Source organism: Saimiri boliviensis, chromosome 5 (assembly GCF_048565385.1).
Source record: "Saimiri boliviensis isolate mSaiBol1 chromosome 5, mSaiBol1.pri, whole genome shotgun sequence".
Lineage (NCBI taxonomy): Eukaryota > Metazoa > Chordata > Mammalia > Primates > Cebidae > Saimiri > Saimiri boliviensis.
In genome coordinates, this window is record NC_133453.1 from 25,070,914 (window position 1) to 25,091,231 (window position 20,318).

General features: G+C 45.2%; 1 protein-coding gene across 3 annotated transcripts in view; it reads left to right on the forward strand.

Annotated features, from left to right (window-relative positions):
- MREG (melanoregulin) overlaps positions 1–20,318 on the forward strand; it is an 87,347-nt gene that overhangs the window by 15,915 nt on the left and 51,114 nt on the right. The window contains exon 1 of one of the 3 annotated variants that reach the window (XM_074399057.1): positions 16,472–16,665. The exons of the other annotated variants lie outside the window; for them this stretch is intronic. The gene's annotated coding sequence lies outside the window, so the exon portion shown is untranslated. Of the gene's footprint in view, positions 1–16,471; positions 16,666–20,318 lie in introns of those variants that run through there. 3 annotated transcript variants of the gene reach the window in all.

The window sequence follows — 20,318 nt, forward strand, 5'->3', positions numbered from 1 at the left end:
AGGCCTGAGTATTTCCAGGTTTCTGTCCAGGATTGCTGTTTCAGTTAATAGTTCTGCTTGTTTTAAAATCTAGACCTTCTCCTGTTTTGGCTTATATCCAGTGAATATAAGTCAGTGAATTTTGCATGTGATTTTAAGAAGCCCCAGGGTCAACTGGAGCAGAATAGCATAGTGCTTGTGAATCAGGTTGCCTGGAATGACTCCGCTCACCCATCTGAGTGAACTGGCACAAGTTATTAAAATTAGTTTTACCTCAATTTCCTCATCTGTAAAATGGGGATGATAATAGTACATGCTTCAAAAGGTTGCTGTGAGAGATGAAAGGAGATAATACATATAAAGTGCTTAGTATGGAGTGTGACAAATAGTTAACACTCAATAAATTCTGGTTATTATCATTTTTACTCTGAGCATGTGGATATGAGTGGACTGGTCTCATATGATTTAGTGGCATTCTGGCACCATTTCCATATAACAGTATTTGGGAAGAACAGCTTATTAATGGGTATGTGGAACAGTGGCTTGTGCGTATATGGGTACCTGCAGGTTCTTTCCTATACAAGTCATGTGAAGGTTGGATCTGAAAACTTTTTTTTTTAGTTGATTTAAAATCAACTAAAATTCAGTAGTTTTTAGTATATTCACAGAGTTGAGCAACCATCTCCACTATCTAATTCCAGTGGGTTTCATCACCCCCAAAAAGAAACACCACATCCTTTAGTGGTTGCTCTTCCCTCTCTCTCTGCCCCAACTCAGGCAACCACTAGTCTACTTTTTGACTCTATAGATGTGTCTGTTCTGGACATTTTGTATAAGTGACATTATGCAATATGTGGCCTTAGCTTCTTTCACTTCATAGAATGGTGTCAAGTTCATTGTGCTTTAGAATGTATTAGCACCTCATTTCTTTTTATGGCTGAATGTTTCATTGTATGGCTATATCACAGTTTGTTTATCCATTCATTAGTGGATTGACATTTGGATTGCTTCTATGTTTTGGCTATTGTAAGTACTGCTGTGAAATTCAGGTACATGCAGATTTCTGTGTTGATGTATGTTTTCAGCTTCCTTGGGTGCATACCTAGGAGTGGAATTGCTGGATCGTGTAGTAACAGTATATCTAACTTTTTGAGGAACTGGCGTATTCTATCCAAAATGGCTGGTTTGAAATCGTTTTTTTTTTTTTGAGATGCGGTCTTGCTCTGTCACCCACGCTGGAGTGCAATGGCACAATCTTGGCTTACTGTAAACGTTGCCTCTGAAGTTCAAGCGATTCTCCTCCCTCAGCCTCCTGAGTAGCTGGGATTACAGTCATGTGCCACCATACCCAGCTAATTTTTTTGTTTTTAGTAGAGATGGGGTTTCACTGTGTCAGCCAGGCTGGTTTTGAACTCCTGACCTCGTGATCCACCTGCCTTGGCTTCCCAAAGTGCTGGGATTAGAGGCGTGAGCCACCACGTCTAGCCTCGTTTGAAATCTTGATGTGGTAAATTCATGTGGGAAGATGGTCCAAATTGTTATTTTATTGAGAACATCATTCTTCATGTCATTTTTTTTCCATCTATAAAAAAAGTTTTGTTCAGACATCTTTTATTCTCAAACCAAATTCTCAACTGTTTACAAGAATGGTTTCCATGTTTTCACTCCCTAAGGTAATAGTGCCTGGAAGAGGTGAGGTCAGGGAAGACATCTGTCACCTGTGTGCATGATCACCCCAGTCCTTTTCCAAAATGCACCAGGGTCTCTTGTTCATTCAGGAAAAACAACGCTTGGTCCCAGCTCATTTGCCAGACTGCCAATGCCACTGATGTTTTTGACCTTGGTCTTTTTTGCTTTTTCTGGAACCATGTCCTCTAAGGGGGAATGCCCTTTTTTTTTTTTTTTTTTTTTTTGAGATGGAGTTTCACTCCTGTTGCCCAGGCTGGAGTGCAATGGCGTGATCTTAGCTCACCACAACCTCTGCCTCCCGGGTTCAAGTGATTCTCCTGCCTCAGCCTCCCGAGTAGCTAGGATTACAGGAATGCGTCACCATGCCTGGCTAATTTTTTGTACTTTTAGTAGAGATGGGGTTTCTCCATGTTGGTCAGGCTGGTCTTGAACTCTTGACTTCAGTTTATCTGCCTGCCTTCGCCTCCCAAAGTGCTGGGATTACAGGCATGAGCCACTGTGCATGATCCACTTTTTCTGATTTGCATCTGTATTTCTCTCTGGCCTGCTAGTTTTCTTTGTTTCTTTCTTTTTTTTTCTTTCCCCTTTCTCTAGAAATCTGCTGCAGCTCCCCCCAGCTAAAAATTCGTCTTGCTGTGGTCCTGCCCTTCAACTCGTATTCTCTGTTGTTCTTTGTATAAGGCACAGATGTGTTTAAAGAACAGTAAACTATACCCCTGCCTCCTTCTTCACCTTTGTTTTTTTCTCCCCACTTAGAATCACCTGGTAAATTTGCTTAAAATGCATCTTTTGGGACCCTTCCTAAACATTGTGACTCACTGGGTCTGGGATGGAGCCTGGAATTCTGCATTTCAGTAAACATGCCAGGTGGTTTTGCTGCAGGTGGTCTAGGAACACCCTTTGAGAAGCACAGCTCTAAAGGCTAATGCTCAAGATGGGACTGAAGGATTGCAAACCCATTTGTGTAGCATCCATTTATTAAGTGAGTAGTTATTGGGCTCCTACTGTTTGCCAGGCAATGAAATCTGGTTTCTGCCCCCTGTATATTTTCATGAAAATTGCACTCTTGAAAGATACTCTCCTGAAAATTGCTATATTGAAAGAGAAAGAAATTGGATGTTCTTTTCTCAGTGTACATGGAATACCTCTGTGCAGACTATTCATCCTTTCTTTCACATTTCCTGCTGCGCTGCTTCTCTGATTTTGCTTTCTCTAGTCTCTTTGTGATCAGCCTCATCATGTGGGTTTTCTTCCTGGTGTCATTGTCAGTGCCATAATTGTTAGCAGAGACACGTTTTTGTTTCTTCTACTTCTTAAAACTCTGCTTGGATTTTAAAGACTACCTTTTCAGTAGCCATCTTTTTAATGAAACCTTAGAAAGTCTCCCCAAGAAGTTAGCCAGGCACGGTGGTTCACACCTGTAATTCCAGCACTTTGGGAGTCTGAGGCAGGCAGATCATGAGGTCAGGAGTTCGAGACCAGCCTGGCAAACATAATGAAACCCATCTCTACTAAAAATGCAAAAAATTAGCTGGATGTGGTGGTTGGTGCCGGTAATCCCCGCTACTCAGGAGCTGAGGCAGGAGAATCATTTGAACCTGGGAGGCGGAGGTTGCAGTGGGCGGAGATCGCACCACTGTACTCTAACCCGGGTTACAGTGTGAGACTCTGACTAAAAAAATAAAGAAAGTTTCCCCAAGAAGTTATGGTGTCTCATTTCTTTATTTTTACCCCTCAGGTCACTTACTGCATTTTGCTTAGTATTACAGTTATGAGGTGGGTGCTACAGCCCCAGTGAAATGGGAGGGGGCTGAATCTTACCTTAGTATCCCCTGTGGTGCCCAGCACAGTGCTCTGCATTGAATAAGAATTGAATAAATCCTTTTTTTTTTTCTTCCCGAAGTAGAGTCTTGCTCTGTTGCCCAGGCTGGAGTGCAATAGCATGATATTGGCTTGCTGCAACCTCTGCCTCCCAGGTTCAAGTGATTCTCCTGCCTTAGCCTCCTGAGTAGCTGGATTACAGGTGCACACCACCACATGCAGCAAATTTTTGTATTTTTAGTAGAGACTGGGTTTCACCATGTTGACCAGGCTGGTCTCAAACTCCTGACTTCGTGATCTGCTTGCCTTGGTCTCCCAAGGTGCTGGGATTACAGGTGTGAGCCACTGCACCTGACTCATACTCTTTGATTAATAATAATTATAACAACTGTTCATTTATCAATTGCTTTCTATGAGTAACATTTTAAATGGTATTTAAAGCAAAACATTGTGAAGAATAGTAAAGCTAATACCATATACCTAGCACTCACATTAAGAAAGAAAACTTTAAGTAGAGTTGAGTCACCCACATATTTCTGCATACCTTCATCCAGCTGTTACCTCCAGTGGTGACCTTTACACTGAATCTGTGTTTATTTTTCTTAAACATGTCGCATACTAGCATATAGGCTCTTGCGTAAGTGAGGTTTCTTTACACACCTTGTCATTTGATTGCCACTGTGACCAAATGACATAGATATCATCTCCATTCATAGATGAGGAACCCAGGACTTAAAGAATTTAAATAATTCAGCCGGGCGCGGTGGCTCAAGCCTGTAATACTAGCACTTTGGGAGGCCGAGGCGGGTGGATGACAAGGTCAAGAGATCGAGACCATCCTGGTCAACATGGTGAAACCCCGTCTCTACTAAAAATACAAAAAATTAGCTGGACATGGTGGCGCGTGCCTGTAATCCCAGCTACTCAGGAGGCTGAGGCAGGAGAATTGCCTGAGCGCAGGAGGTGGAGGTTGCGGTGAGCCGAGATCGCGCCATTGCACTCCAGCCTGGGTAACAAGAGTGAAACTCCGTCTCAAAAAAAAAAAAAAAAAAAAAAGAATTTAAATAATTCAAAGTCACAGCTGAAAGTTGGAAAGCACATGGACATATAGAGGGGAACAACACACTCTGGAGCCCTTCAGAAGGTGGTGGGTGTGAGGAGGGAGAGGACTGGGAAACATAACTAATGGGTACAAGGTTTAATACCTTGGTGATGAAATAATCTGTACAACAGACCCCCATGACACAAGTTTACTTATGTAACAAACCTGTATTTGTACCTCTGAACTTTTTTTTTTTAAAAAAAAAGAGGGCCAGAATTTGAATCTGTGTTTGTCTGACTTCAAAGTCCACGCCTTACCTTGCAGAACATTCAGATAACTACCAGATGCTTTCCAAAAGTAGCATCATATTTATATACTAGAAATTATTGGATATCACTAGCCTCAGCCCTGCCCATTCTGGCTCCCTTCTCCTTTCCTTTTTTTATTCCTTGATTGTTACAAGTTTTCCATCTAGATGTGGAAGCCATCTGGGTCTGTGAACTAGGTCCAGTGGGAGTTAGGAGACCAGATTCCTAGTCCCATCTATTAGCCAGCTTTGAGATCCTGGGAGGTCTCCTAACTTCCTTGAACGTGGTTTCTTCCTTTGAAAAATAAGAAGATCAGACTTTAATCATGATCTTGAAGGGTTGTTCCAGGCTTGACTGTCCTCTGCCTGTGGTCTTGTGTTAGCCGACACTGTGTTTGACCCGACATGGAATACAGAGCCGTGAGGCTGGCTGCAGTGCTGCAAGGGAGCCTGAAGACCCAGAATATGTGAATCCTGACCTTTGTCTAACTCTCTGTCTAGGGCTGCCTCAGCAGTGAATAATTTTGAGTGGGCCATTTTTATGGAAGGAAGCTTAAGAACAAGTCTGGGTCTGGAGAGAGGATACATGGCCTGATTCTCACACAGGCTTGATTCTAACCCAGGCTTTAGTCCCAAAGAAAGTCAAAGGTTTTGTTCAATCTTTGAATCATCTACTCACTGTTTTCTCATATGTTCCCCAATTTTAGGACTGAGTCATGTAGGAGTCACATTATTAATCATCTGTATAAGGTTTAAGGTTCTTTATCAAGGTTTCGGCTTCCACAAGGTCTAGGGGAGAATCATTTTTCACTGATTCCAGCTTCTGGTGGCTCCCAGTGTTCCTTGGCTTGTCGCTGCCCAGTTTCAGTCTTTGCTTCCTTCATCTCCGAAGTGTCTCTCCTCTGTGTCTCAAATCTCCCTCTCTTTTCTCTTATGAGGACACCAGTCATTGGATTTAGGGTGCACCCTAAAACCTAGGATGACTTCATCCCAAGATCCTTGACTTAATTATGTCTGCAAAGCCCTTGTTTTCAAATAAGGTCAAAATTATAGCTACTGGGGATTAGGACGTGGACATATCTTTTGGGGAGAAACTATTCAACCCATTACAGAGTACTTTTGGAAAAATGTGTGAGCCCAAAGTATTGGTTATTATTTCACTTTTATAGCATGGCTTTCTTCCAACAGTGATAAGAGCATGCTCTTGCCATATAAAAGTCTACCTGAGGCCAGGCGCGGTGGGTCACACCTGTAATCCCAGCACTTTGGGAGGCTGAAGCAGGCGAATCACCTAAGGTCAGGAGTTCAAGACCAGGCTGGCCAACATGGTGAAACCCCATTTCTATTTAAAAAAAAAAAAATTAGCCAGGTGTGGTGGTGGGCACCTGTCATCACAGCTACTGAGGAGGCTAAGGCAGGAGAATTGCTTGAACCCAGGAGGCAGAGTTTGCAGTGAGCTGAGATCATGCCACGGCACTCCAGCCTGGGTGATAGAGCAAGACTCTGTCTGAAAAAAAATCTACCTGAGCATGTTTGTGTTCCTGGAGTCACAGCTGCAGTCACCTTTAAAGAGAGAGATCCCAAGTCCTCTGGAGTCTACTGCCATATAGGATCTAATACAGACAGCAGAGGCCTGGGAGATGCTGAATCAGAACACAAACGAGCTGGCTGTGGTGTAAATGCCATGCACCAAGGCATCTTTCACAAGGGTTACTTTGAACTTTTTCAGGGAATTACAGTTGTCACTCTCTAACTTCTGTTAGCTGTTAATAACTGATAAGCATCATTACGACTGTCTGGTTTTTGAAAAGCAAAAGAAGAAATGCAAAGAGTGGACAACGATAGCTATGTTTTCATGTGTGGCTCTCTCTGAAGCTACCCAAGTGGACCATATAATGAGCTTCCAAAGCTATTTCGCTCCTTGTTCATCTCGATGCCCACCTGAAGCTTCCATTCTTGATAACAAACTTGATCCCCTCATCTGAATGCAATGAATGAAAACAGACATCAGTGTTTTATTTTTCTACAGTGCCTGAATTCCTGTGAGGGAAAAGTAAAATAAAATCTCAGTTTGCTCTAGATGACTATTTGGTGCCCACACAAAGAGTCATTCTAAAAAGGAATTGATCAGGGCCTTTGGGTGTGGGCCAAACTCAAACTGAAACAGAGGTATATTGCAAGCACTAAGCCCAACCTGTACAGGATCAGGAGCATGGGAGCAGGGAAGATAAACTTCCTTGTCAGAGACGGTTTCCTCCTCAACTCAGGCTCTCCCCCAAGCAGTGTGGCTCACACTAAACCATTTCTTCTATATTGGTTAATGAAATCCTGATCATAGCCCTAAGGAGCAAAGCTGATTCTTATTGTCTGTGATAGTTAGGTTCTGTAAAGTCACTTGAATCCAGAAGTAGTGAATACTGAACCATTGTTCCTAGGGGAAATACAGGGTTAGGTTCCTGTGAGCCAATGGCAGGATTAGATCCCTGTCAACCAATCACTACATAACTTTGTTTTATGTGTTTCTGTCTAAAGACACCTTATTTAATATATAGCGTTGATCCCTTAACGTTGAACTCACGGCCAACACCCTATATCTCACATCTGAGTGAAGCTTATTTAACATGTATGTTAACACTTCAGCACTACACTTGGGAGATATTCTAAACAGTGAAATTGCCAAAGTACAAAAATGCAAAAAAAAAAAAAAAAAAAAAGCCACTAAGTTGGGTTCCGGACATGGTGGCTCACACCTGTAATCCCAGCACTTTGGGAGGCCAAGGCAGGTGGATCACTTGAGGTCAGGAGTTCAAGACCAGCCTGGACAATGGGGTGAAACCCCATCTCTACTAAAAATACAAAAATTAGCTGGGCATGGTGCCACATGCCTGTAATCCCAGCTACTTGGGAGGATGAGGCAGGAGAGTCCCTTGAACCCAGGAGGCGGAGGATGCGCTGAGCCAAGACTGAGACACCACACTCCAGCCTGGGTGACAGAGTGAGACTCTGTCTCAAAAAAAAAAAAAAAAAAAATGCTGCTAAGTGATCACAAAAAGAATGCTTGTTTCCAATCCGAGAGCTGAACTAAGAAGGCTGAGCATTGTGCGTCTCAGGCAACTCTACATTTTTTGCCACTCTAAGCATGTTCATGAATGGCTTTGGAAACATGGTGGCTAATACTGATTTTGGGGTTACAAGTAAATTTTGATGAGTGGGAGAATTTGGAAATAGAGAATCTGCAAATAATGAGGATTGGCTGTAATTATGTCAGTCATCCCCACTTGGCCATTGAAGAAACTGAGGCACAGAAAATTTTAGTAACTTGCTTAGAGGTACACGTGGCCAAACTGAGATTCACATCCTAGTATATTTAAATGCCATAGAAAGAGCAGAGCCCTTCTGCTGCACAGAGAGGTATGGAACTAGCAGCTCACATCATGTGTGTTAGAAATTGTGTGTGAAGCTTGAATCTCTCTGCAAATTGTAATGGGGTCTAGAAACACTGAGCCTTTTTCGGCATCAAGGCTAGAAAAACCAGGTGCAGTGGGAAAGAAGGGTGAGGGTAAGGGAGAGCTTACAACATTTAAAAGGGAATCACCACCAGCTCTAGAAGTATAATAATCTTTTATATTTGTAGAATTTTACATTTTACAGTGTGGACTCACATGACCTTGGAGCTGATCAAATAGTCTTCTCTTCGTGGGGAGGGCTTTTAGAAAGTGTTGACGGGTGTGTTTATGTCAGTGAGATTTCTCAGACCGGGGCCCAGATGGCCTGACTTTTTTCCCATCGCATGCTATTGGGTTTTCGGGAGCCAGGTCTCTTGAGCAGATTGGGAAGATTGGCACACCTCATCTGTGGCTTCCTGCAGAAACCTGCAGTTCACAAAGCCAGTAGCTTTGTAGCCAGGCAATGATTCACAGGAAGCCCCTGCGGGGGCACCAGGGGTTTTTACTGAAGGCAAGTGCCCTGGCCGGAAAATTCCCATTACAAGGCTGGCACTTTTGCCTTCTTGAAAGACAGGAGAGGATCAGAAAGGGCATAAGTGTTGTCCTGGGACAGGGCTTCAGGTCCAACAAGTAGGGGGGAAGCTCTTTGTAAGAAGTCAGCTGTCTAAAATTCACAAGGATGACTTTTAAAGGTTTTCTTCCCAGGAAAGCCACAGAATCCCTCTTCTCTTTTTGTGACCTGCATTAGTTAGTCTTAGTGCTGTTGGAAGTCCCTGAGAAGATGAAATTTCTTTCTCCTACACATCATGTGAGAGTTTTCTGGAACTTTTTGTTCTCTAGAATCTTGAAGTGACCTTATCACTATACCCGTGGTTAATAAGTAAACTCTGCTTAAATGTTGGGTAAAATAGTTTAATCTGTTAGCAACCGAAGTCTTTTTTAGTCTTGTTAATAAATCTTTGTTTTGCATCAGTTATATACCATGCACTCTATTCTTTTGTGCCCTTTTAGGAAATGATTTTGGTGACACAGTGCCTACCTAAAGAACCCCTGAGCTGTGTGACACTGTCCTGAATTGCCTCTTACTTAGCTTTTTTTTTTTTTTTAAACAAAAATCTTTTAAAAACTTGTGCTTAAATGTACGATGTTACAGACCATACACAAATATGTTCAGTATAAAGAAAAACTATAGGCTGGGCACGGTTGGCTTGTGCCTGTAATCCCAGCACTTTGGGAGGCTGAGGTAGGCAGATCACTTGAAGTCAGGAGTTTGAGACCAGCCTCGCCAACAGGGGAAACTCTGTCTCTACTAAAAATTAAAAAAAATATGTATCTTGTTGTGGTGGTGGGTACCTATAATCCCAACTACTCTGGAGGCTGAGGAAGAAGAATCACTTGAAGCTGGGAGACAGAGGCTGCAGTGGGCCCAGATTGCACCACTGCACTCCAGCCTGGGTGACAGAGCTAGACCCTGTGTCAAAATAAAAAAAAGAATAACTCGAGCCGGGCGCAGTGGCTCAAGCCTGTAATCCCAGCACTTTGGGAGGCCGAGGCGGGTGGATCACGAGGTCGAGAGATCGAGACCATCTTGGTCAACATGGTGAAACCCCGTCTCTACTAAAAATACAAAAAACTAGCTGGGCGTGGTGGCACGTGCCTGTAATCCCAGCTACTCAGGAGGCTGAGGCAGGAGAATTGCCTGAACCCAGGAGGCGGAGGTTGCGGTGAGCTGAGATCGCGCCATTGCACTCCAGCCTGGGTAACAAGAGCGAAACTCCGTCTCAAAAAAAAAAAAAAAAAAAAAAAGAATAACTAGAAAGAGAATACTCCTGTAACCACCTCCCATGGCAAGAGATAGCTATTGCCAGTCCCTTATCTCTTTCTTTTCTTTTCTTTTTTTTTGAGACGGAGTTTTGCTCTTGTTACCCAGGCTGGAGTGCAATGGCGCGATCTCGGCTCACCGCAACCTCCGCCTCCTGGGCTCAGGCAATTCTCCTGCCTCAGCCTCCTGAGTAGCTGGGATTACAGGCACGTGCCACCACGCCCAGCTAGTTTTTTGTATTTTTAGTAGAGACGGGGTTTCACCATGTTGACCAGGATGGTCTCGATCTCTCGACCTCGTGATCCACCCGCCTCCGCCTCGCAAAGTGCTGGGATTACAGGCTTGAGCCACTGCGCCCGGCATCTCTTTCTTGATTATGGCTAGACTTTTATGATAGTCCTTTCCCTGTTTTTCTCTATAGCTTTCCCACCTATGTGTGCACCTTATAGATGCACTTTTGTTTTTCCTGCCTTCAAACTTTGCATACATGGGATCAAACTGCGTGTTCTCATATAACTTAACTTTGTTGGTGGAGCTTTTTGAGAGTCCTCTGTGTTTTGCGTAGCCGCGGTTCATGGTTCTTATTGCTTTCGAATATATTCCCTTTTGTGCCCCCATTCTACTCTTGGACTTTTGGGTGGTTTCCAGTTTGGGGCTATTAAGTATAGCTTAACGTCATCATATAAGGTAAAATTAATTGTTCATCCTTCAGTCATACTGGCTACTTCCTGGTTCCTCAAATATACCACCCACACCCCTGCCTCAGGGCTTTACACTTCCTGCCCGCCCTGCCTCGAAGATTCTTTCTCTAATTCCCTGCATGGATAACTCCTTCACTTTATTCAGATCTCTGCTCAAAGTCATTTTACCAGAACATTCTTCCCTGACCGCCCTCTTAAAACAGTGCCCCATGCTTCACTGTGTCCCTTACTCACTATGTATTTCTTTATAGTCCTGATTATCATGTGACATAAACATATGTGCTTATCATCTGCTTCCTCCCACAAGATTGTAAGGCCAATTTTCAAACATTTAAACTGCTAAAAAAATGTTAGGGGCTTGTCTGTGAGCCTGAAGACACAGAGTCCATACTCATCTCTACAGTTTAGAGTCCCGTGAACTTGGGAAACAAGAGTGCATTGGTTCATCAACTATTTATTGAGCATTTACTATGTGTTGGGCACCGTTTTTGTTTGTTTGTTTGTTTTTCTTTTTTTTTTTTTTTTGAGACGGGGTCTAACTCTTGTCACCCAGGCTGGTGTGCGTTGACATGATCTCTGCTCACTGCAGCCTCCGCCTCCCGGGGTCAACAATTCTCTTGCCAGGCACTGTTTTAAGCCCTTGAGACACATCACTGAGCAAACTATATATAGACCCGTGTCCTTGTGGCTTTATTTTAGTGGTGGTGGCGGTAGTGGTGGGGGTCACAATAAACAGTGGGAAATAAAAGTAGAGCAAGGAAGGGGGCATGTTTGCAATTTTAAATGGTCAGGGCAGGCTTTGTCGAGGAGGTGGTGTTTAAACAAAGATTTGAAGGAGAGGGAGGAGTGAGGCATGTGTCTGCCTGGAGGAAAAAATTCTAGGCAGATGAAGATCAGCCAGTGCCAGGGCCCTGAGGTCAGAGTGTGACTGATGGGTTCAGGGAACGGAAGAGGGCAGAGCGGTCAGAGTGTCACTGCAGGCCTGTGGACCACTGCAGGACCTGGGCTTGCACTCTGGGCCAAATGGGTTAGCCACTGGCAGGTTTTGAGCTGAGGGATGACATGATGTGATTTCCGTATTAAAAGGATCACTTTGGCTGTTGTGTTAAGACTAGAAAGAAATGGATAGGTAACAAAGATAGTTGTAGAAATTCTTATGCAACACATAAGAAACCCTGGCCCAGGGTGTAGTGGTAGAGGTGGATATTTTTTAATGTAGAGCCAATAGGATTTTCTGATGGACAGGATGTAGGGATGAAGGAGTGGGAGATGCCCTCCAGGGTCTTGGCCTGAGCGATGGGAAGGATGTGGAGTTGCCACCATCTGAGTCGGGAGCCAGTGGTTATGTTTAGTGGGAAGAGCAGTTGCTTGGTCTGGACCACGCTGAGCTTGTGTTGTCTGTGAGACATCCCAGTGGAGATGGGAAATTTGAAATTTGGGAGAGAGTACTGAGCTGGGGATTCAGATTTGGGAGTCCTCCTCATGTAGATGATGTTTAAAGGCATGGAACTAGATGAAGTGACCAGGAGTGAATGAAAGCAGAGGAGAGACCAAAGACTGGGTCTCATCTTCCTGAGCCCTCGTGTTTCCTCGGCTGGGTGACACAAATACAAACAGTGCTTGCTTCACAGCGTGCCTGTCAGGATCGTCCTCAAGCCTTGAAAGCAGGGTACAGATGTATGAAGCGGGATCACACAGGGCTCTGCTTCAGTGTGAGAATAGAAAGCCCAAAGGGTGGGACACATCAGAGACGGGTGGCAGGAAAGGCTGCCCAGGGCTTTTCTTCCTTCACACTGAGCCAGGTCACATCTCTGGGGTTGAAGGAGATCATGAGTGTAGGTGGTGAGTGCTAAGGAAAGCTCCAGAATGGATGGAACAATTGTGCCACTTCACTCCAGCCTGGGCGACACAGTGAGACTCTGTCTCAAAAGAAACAAACAAGGCTGGGCACGGTGGCTCACACCTGTAATCCCAGCACTTTGGGAGGCCGAGGCGGGTGGATCACGAGGTCAAGAGATCAAGACCATCCTGGTCAACATGGTGAAATGCTGTCTCTACTAAAAATACAAAAATTAGCCGGGCATGGTGGCGCGTGCCTGTAGTCCCAGCTACTCGGGAGGCTGAGGCAGGAGAATTGCCTGAGCCCAGGAGGCGGAGGTTGCGGTGAGCCGAGATCGCGCCATTGCACTCCAGCCTGGGTAACAAGAGCGAAACTCCGTCTCAAAAAAAAAAAAAAAAAAAGAAACAAATAAATAAAAAAAATTAAATTTGGGGATAACACATGTTTAAATACTTGATCACAGGTAAGAGAAAGCTAGTATGTGTCCCGGAAGCAGTGAAGCCAGAAAGAATGAAAGAATGAAGGAAGGAAGGAGAGATGGAAAGACAGAGAGAAAGGAAAAAGAGGAGGAGAGGAGGAGAAAGAGAGAAGAGATAAAGAGAAGGAGAGAGAAACAAAGAAAGGATAGGATGCGGGAAGAAAGAAAGAAGGAAAGAAAGCAGGAAGGGGAGAAAGGAAGGACTGAAGGAAAGATGAAGAAGGAGAGGGAAGAGGGAAGGAAGGTGAGGCTGGCGAGGGAGAAGATCTCAGGTTCACCTGCACCATCCCAGGGAGGTCTTAGTAGAGGGAAGAAGGGAAAGGTCTTGAAGCCCGGAGTTGTTGGGGGGTCGGGAGTGGTAGCAGGCCAGCGACTTCCTAGCAGGAAATCAGACCAACAGTCTGTGAGTGTCAAGGGCGTGGACCTGGCAGCTTGTGTTTTTGGACCATTGGTTGCTGTTGACTGGAGATTTTCTTTCTTTGCTGTTTTCAGAGTTTCAGTCTTAAGCTAGTGGCCACTGCCACATGGCCTGTGAGGAGAGCAGTAGCGTCACTGGAACTGCTGGTGCGGCAGCCAGCCTGTGTGCACTGCACTTTGTGGAGCCTGCCAAGGTCTTTTACAGGCAGCCCTCGTTAGTAGTGAGAAATCGGGAGGAACTCTTGGTAAATTGCTTCAAGGCTGACTAGCACTTTGCAGCCATGTCCCCAGGCAGAAGTTAGTGCTTACAAACCTCGAGTTTCTTTTTTAGCTAGAGATTCTGTTGAAAGAAAAGACTCTGGATTGATTGGGGCTTGTGCCCCTGGGTGGGATTAAGGGTGAAATCTGAGACTTTTCACACCCTTCCTTTTAAGAGTAAAAGCAGCTTAGTGTGTAACATCAGAGCCACCTCTCAAATGCCTGATGTTAATAAAATATTTATCATCAGCAGATGGTGGCCAGGGGAAAAACAACTGCTCTCACTTTCTTTCTTCCTTTTTTTTTTTTTTTTTTGGTCATCTAATCTCACTCTGTTGCCCAGGCTGGAGTGCAGTGGCACAATCTGGCTCACTGCAACCTCTGCCTCCTGGGTTCGAGTGATTCTCCTGCCTCAGCCTCCTGAGTAGCTGGGACTACAGGCACATGGCACTATGCCCAGTTAATTTTTTGTATTTTTAGAGATGGGATTTCACCATGTTAGCCAGGATGGTCTTGATCTCTTGACCTAGTGATTCGCCCGCCTCAGGCTCCCAAAGTGCTGGGATTATAGGCGTGAGCCACTGGGCAGCCTTTACTCTCACTTTCTTTAGAGCCTTTTAGCACTCATTATATGGGGGAGGGAGAGAAAGGGAAGCTTCTGACTTGTGTTCCGCTTCCCTCCATCTGTCCTCCCAGGGCTCAGGCCCAGACTTCGGGGCCTTTGCACTACATTCTCCTTACACAAGCCCCAGAGCCTTTCATGGTCTGGGATGGACAGAGGTTCCAAAGCTGCTTCTCCTTAAACCCTTTGCTGTATGATTTTCTCTGTTCTAGTTTCTCTGCTCAAAGAGTTGAAAGTTTTAGAACAATGCGGCTTGATACGGTGACCTGGTGGCTGTGCAGGAGTGAAAGCGGCAGGCCCAGAGAACGGGACCCAGGACCTGGTGAGCCAGGCCAACTCTCACAGAGGCTTCTGAGGCTGCTGAATGAGCTCACACCCCCTGTGCATTTTCACCAGTATTTTTTTTTTTTGAGGTAAAATCTTGCTCTGTCACCAGGCTGGAGTGCAATGGTACGATCTCGGCTCACTGCAACATCTGCCTCCTGGTTCAAGTGATTCTCCTACCTCAGCCTCCTGAGTAGCTGGGGTTACAGGTGCATGCCAACATGCCCAACTATTTTTTTTTCTTTGTAGTTTTAGCAGAGATGGGATTTCACTGTGTTGGTCAGGATGGTCTTGATATCTTGACCTTGTGATCCTCCCGCTTCAGCCTCCCAGAATGCTGGGATTACAAGCGTGAGCCACCGTGCCTGGCCCATTTTCACCAGTATTTTGAAAAAACTTATTTATTTATTTATTTATTTAACAGTGGCATCCCACCTTTCCTATGCCCCAAAGAAACTTGACTTGCAACTACTGAATAAGAAGAAAGCAAGAGCGAGTTCTGGGTCTCGAGAGGCAGCGGGGCAGAGTGGAGGAGGCGGCTTTGTGGCCATGAGCGGGTCAGAACCTGCTGGGGAGGGCCCAGGAGCTTGCAGAGAACACACTGCTGGGAGGCATTGCCAGCCAGGGGCACAGCGGTTGGTTCTCTTTGGTTTACATCATCCCCTGAATATCAGTGACTACACAGAGGTGGAGGCTTGTTAGGGGAACACTCTTTCTGATTTGGGTAGGGCTAGATACGGTGAGAACCCAGGAGGCACTCACCTTCTTGAGACATGGGAACTTCCTAAAACGGGCTGGGGTTGACCTTCCTACAGAGATTTACTTGAACTTGTAGATTAAGGATGAGCGGCTAGTGTTTTATATTGGCTGAAGTCATGCGTGTATGTGTGTGGATGGATGAGATAAGCGAGAAAAAGAGGGGAGAGACAAATACAGAGACAGCTAGAGAGAGGAGAGGCAGAGAGAGAGAGAGCTTGTGAGACAGTGAGGAATTGGCTAGGGAGGCAGCTGAGAGCATTGTATTATTTTACTTTATTTTATTTAGGTCATTTTAAAATAGGAAAAGAAATTGTGGCTTAGTAAAGTAAAAGGTGGCCAGATTATTCATGGTCTAATATAATTTTTACTGATTTTTCAGGTACATACTGACTCCTTTCTAAAACTCCTGCTTTAGAGAACTTTTTAAAAGGTGGTAACAATGAATTATGTCTGGGATTTCCTTCAGCCAATTGGGAATCACAGCACAGTTTGTTGCATTCAACAAATACTTTTTTTTTTTTTTTTTTTTTTTTTTTTGAGGCGGCGTCTTGCTCTGTCGCCAGGCTGGAGTGCAGTGGCGTGATCTTGGCTCACTGCAACTTCCGCCTCCCAGGTACAAGCCGTTCTCCTGCCTCAGCCTCCCGAGTAGCTGGGACCACAGGTAGCTGGGACACCACCATACTTGACTAATTTTTGTATTTTTAGTAGAGATGGGGTTTCACCATGTTGGCCAGGATGGTCTTGATCTCTTGACCTCATGATCCACCCCCCTCTGCCTCCCAAAGTGCTGGGATTACAGGCGTGAGCCACCACGCTCAGCCTCAACAAGTACTTTTAAGGCAACTGCTATGTCCTTGGACCCTGCTTGGTGATGTGGGGAGTAGAAGAAATACTAGATGCAACCCTTGCCTTAGAGGAGCTTACCCAGCTGTTGAGGAGAAAAGACATAGAAATGAAACACATCTGGGAATGATGGAAGATGTCCGGAAAAGTTCCGAGGTTTCATTGCCCCAGAGGTGCATTTACTGTGGTGTCGGAAGCCATGGCTGCAGTGCCTGGTGGAAGCTCTGTGCCAGGTCTGGGTGACTCAAGGAGAATGCGTCCTGGGACAAGCCCCAGGGGAAGGAACCTGCTGATTTGTCCAGGGAGCATCCACACAGGTAGTCATTATCTCAGCTGCTTTGCTGTGAGTGCATCCCTGTCACAGCATTTGGATGTTAAGTTATATGACAGTGGCTGCTCTGAGATACTCACTGGGGAACTCATGTTGAGGGGACTGTCAGCTGGCTGCCTGGCCCAGAAGAAGTCAAGCACTGCATTAATCTTGTCCCTATCTGCAAAGTGGGTCAATGCCATCCATCCTTCTTACCTCAGATGCTTATGTAACATGAGGGGTGGAATGTAGGAGCCCTTGGCTCAAGCACTGAATATATTATGCAGTGGTTGTGTATCATTGGTTGCAGAAAGAAATTGGGGTCAGCATCCTTCATCATTGACACATCTCTGGTGTCCACCTGCTCTTTGGAATTCCTCCTTGTCTTGCCTGATCTCTCTTTCTTGACTCACCTATTCTCTTCCCTCTCCTGTTTTGCTAAGACCGTTCCTCTGATCCTCTGACCTGCTTCTGTGATGCCATGAAATGCTGTGTGTTGCCCTCATCTCTAGATCTCTGCCCTGTCCTTGCTCCTAAACCCGGATCCCTGACATCTCCCTGAACATCCTGCAGACACGTAAGGTCAGCCTAGGCTTCTGCTCCACATGCCACACTTAAAGGCATCACCCTTGTGGGCACCTCTTTGCCTCCTACCATGGGCTGCTGTCGCCCTCTCTCAGGTGCTGCTGGAATCGGTCCCCATTTCCACGCTCACTGCTATTTCCCTCACTCTCAACCTTGCTTACTTTATCTCAGACATGATTTCAGAACCTTCAAAATTAAGTATTTGTTTAGCAATAGAACCCCACCTTTCCTGTGCCCCAAACAATCTTCCTTCTAGCACTAAGAAAGAATACTTGAATAGAGAAGCTGCTCTGGTTGTGGTTGGTTTGTGGGCTGCTGTCTCTTCCAGGAAAGTCCTGCCCATCTCTTCCTCCACTCTTGCCCCTCCATGGTCCCAAGGCCCCCTGACACCAGGACCTCGAAGAGCATGGTTTGAAAATTACACCTACCCCCATGTGACAGTTGATTGTGACACCCTCCAAAGCCAGCTTCTTGTTCTTCCTTCGTCCAGAGTTATTCCTCTAAAATCCAGACCTGACAAGGCTCACAATCCTGTTGATAATGTTGCAGTTCACAAAATGAAGCATGGGCACCAGCACTACTTCTAGTCTGACCCTGTATTACCTTTTCTTCTTCGTGTCCCTCTCTTTCCCCTGCTCCATGCACCACGTGTGGCAGTCATGCAGAAATACTTTGATTCCCCAACCCTGTGGTTCCTGAAGCCTCCATACACTGCTTTGGCTTGAGGTGATCCTTTGCCCTTGTTTCTCTTCCTGATGGAAGCCTGGTCAGTCCTCAGATATGGTTAGATGTTGTTTTCTCCATCTTTCTTGAACTTCCTTCTCATTATACATAATTTATTACTTCTTCCTCTTTGTTCCTACAACAATCTGTGTAATACTTTTTTTTAAAAAATGTACTGATCTCATTGCATTAGAATTATGTTAAGGGCAGAGATGATGTCCTATTTGTCTTCATGTCTCTGTAGCACCCAGCCCAGTACTCCGTATACAGCAGGCATTTATTCCACATTTGTTGAATGAACAAATAATGGAATGAATGAAATGAATGAATTTGACATGCTCATTAAGGTTCACATGGGCAGGGCCCAAAGGCATCATCTCCCTCCTCTTTCACTGGTTCATCACTGTTAGGAAGGGCCAGGCTGCTGGGCTGCCTGTGTTCTAGCCTTTGTGGTATCAATCAGCAAAAACAGTGTGGTTGTGAGCATAGTGTGCTGAGCTGTGTCTGATTCCCCATCAGCTGTTCCTTTCCCCATAGGGCCAGTTACTTTGTTCAGTCCCAGACCCTAAACTTCTGACCTGCAGCCAGAGGGATTTGAGGACACTGTTCAACGTTCAGTCTCTAAGCCCCATGCTAATTCGGGTAGCTGGACTCCTGCTAGCTTTGGTTCCAACATCCCGTCCTCACCTTTTGCCCTAGTTTTCCTAAGTGGGCCCTGGTTTTCATCCCAGATTTGTGTGTGTGTGTTTGTGTGTGTGTGTGTGTGTGTGTGTGTGTGTGTGTGTGTGTGACAGAGTTTTGCTCTTGTTGCCTGACTGGAGTGCAATGGCGCGATCTTGGCTCACCACAACCTCCGCCTCCTGGGTTCAAGAGATTCTCCTGCTTCAGCCTCCCAAGTAGCTGGGATTACAGGCATGTGTCACCATGCCTGGCTAATTTTTGTATTTTTGGTAGAGACGGTGTTTTGCCATGTTGGCCAGGCTGGTCTTGAACTCCTGACCTCAAGGGATCCACTTGCCTCAGCCCCCCAAAGTGTTGGGGTTATAGATGTGACTCACCACTCCCAGCCTTGTCTTTCCAAATTTGAGGCTGTGATTGGCAGTCTGACCTGTACCCCATCACTCTAGGGCTGGAGCCCCTCCCTGGTTGAGTGGGATCCCCAGTCTGGGGACTGGCACTTTGCTTCCTGTTGCAAGATTTCCTGAGCAACTTCTGAGCATCCCATATTTGTTGACATCTTAACACTTCCAGTTTCCTTCCACCCTAGGCCTTTGAAAATGCTGTTTCCTTTGCCTGCAACTGTTTATTTTTCCACTTGAATCTCCAGCACCTCTTCTTCATGACACCTATCTGATGTCAGCTTGCATATGTTCTCATCGCCTCCTGAGCTCCCCCTTAAAGGCAGTTATCACAGTTTTTACTATACAGTCACGTGATCACTCATTAATGTATTTCCCATATTTCTAGACTCTAGTGAGGTCCAAGGACCGGGACCATGTCTATTTTGCTCACAGTTTTATTGAGCCCTGTGATTAGCATGTAGCCAGCGTTTTGCACACGTTATTAGATGAAGTGAATAGCTTCAGTGTGACCCTACCTGTCCTTCCCACAGAAGTCAACTGGGGGGTCACAGAAGTTAACTGGGGCTGTGTGCAGGCGTGCCCCAGATGTGATCCTCTGTCACTAATCTTCTCTGTAAGTCCACACCCAGGTACCACCTTATAAGGGATAATCATAAAACAAATGTACAGAATGAGGCTACTGAAATTCTCACTGAACATTCTGACTTGTTTATTGAAAGTCTTTGGGTATGCATATTTATTACTTAATTTTCCTGGTGTAAGGATTTGATAGATATTATATATCATTGTACTCCGAGTTTACTGTGTTTCCTTGAACTCAGAGCCAGTCAAACATTCATCCCTTCATGTTAATAGTTTTCTTCTTTTAATCACACAAGAATTCTATTCCTGGCTGGTCACCATGGCTCATGCCTATAATCCAAGCACTTTGGGAGGCTGAGACAGGGAGATCACTTGAGGCCAAGAGTTCAAGACCAGCCTGACCAACATGGCGAAACACTGTTTTTACTAAAATTACAAATATTAGCCAGGCATGGTGGCAGGTGCCTGTAATCCCAGCTACTTGGTAGGCTGAGGCAGGAGAATTACTTGAACTTGAGAGGTGGAGGCTGTAGTGAATGAACTGAGGTCGTGCCACTGCACTCCAGCCTGGGTGACAAAGTGAGACTCTGTCTCAAAAAAAAAGAAGTGGATTTTCTTTGTTTCTTAGCTTCTGGGGTACTCAGTGCTGAATTTCATATTTAACTGTAGTAATTACCTCTGCTCAGGT